We start from the raw sequence: 1,001 nt of genomic DNA, 5'->3' as shown, positions 1-1,001 counted from the left end.
ATTAATTCAATTTAAGTAAATACGCAAACTTTGGCCATCTATAACGAGTTGGAATATTACATTAGGTTCTTGTTCCTGATTCCTAATTAATAAAGTTGTTATTCAGCTAATTATATGTGTAGGCAATCAATATTTATCGCGTGGGAAGTTTGGGCTGTTCCATCATAAGTGATCGGGAGTAACTTGATGTGAGACGAACTTGTTCCCAAGATGCCCATAGTCTGACGAACAACTTTGATAGAGATACCCACAAATTGTTTCGTACGCTCGAGTAAACGTCAAATGTTGATGTATATACACAATGAACAGGATGTTAACTATAAATAGGTAAAATTATAGTCATAGACATATGTACACAAATGCGTTTAAGCAAACGTGGATGTCCTTTGCTTAGCAAAGTACACAATTATGTTACTTCGTAAGTTCCTATTTGCAGAGATACTTAAGAATATCTCTGAGGAATCTTTGCGAGTAAAATAAAAATATAGATATAAACGAGATTTGAAAATTTATGTTTACAGCTGTTGTTTTGCTCTCATACGTAATCTAGAACGTGTTTATCTGTGCAAATTATCTCCCATTCACTTATTCAAATTATCAACGTTGTTGCGGTAACCGGCGCGAAATTAAAAACATAATGATACACCTTCGATAGCTCAGTTGGTAGAGCGGTGGACTGTAGAGGATATTTAGCTGGCATCCATAGGTCGCTGGTTCAAATCCGGCTCGAAGGAAATATATTTTTAACAAATTATTTTACTTTTTTAAAGTGTTGTTTATATGCTATAATAACTTTTGAAATCCGATTTTAAACTAAGTATCTACATGATCTACTCTGACGAACACATAAACGGTATCAAAGTACAGGATGACTAATGACTATCAAACAAAAATATTTATCTAATATGCACACATTTTACATTTATTTAAATTAAAAAGTAGACAGGTTTATAGTTTTCACAAAAATGTGTGTCCTTTGAGTATCAGTTTGCTTAATCAAA

At 32.8% G+C, this 1,001-nt stretch overlaps 1 non-coding gene across 1 annotated transcript; it reads left to right on the top strand.

The window, feature by feature from the left end:
• Window positions 1-645: 645 nt before the first annotated feature.
• Trnay-gua lies at window positions 646-734 on the top strand. The gene is given in 2 exon segments: window positions 646-682; window positions 699-734. It is a non-coding gene; the product is annotated as a tRNA-Tyr (tRNA).
• The last annotated feature ends 267 nt before the right edge of the window (window positions 735-1,001 follow it).

The sequence above is a fragment of the Hyposmocoma kahamanoa genome, unplaced genomic scaffold, assembly GCF_003589595.1.
Source record: "Hyposmocoma kahamanoa isolate Upper Pololo Valley unplaced genomic scaffold, ASM358959v1 93, whole genome shotgun sequence".
Classification (NCBI taxonomy): domain Eukaryota; kingdom Metazoa; phylum Arthropoda; class Insecta; order Lepidoptera; family Cosmopterigidae; genus Hyposmocoma; species Hyposmocoma kahamanoa.
This window is presented reverse-complemented; position numbering and strand designations above follow the sequence as displayed.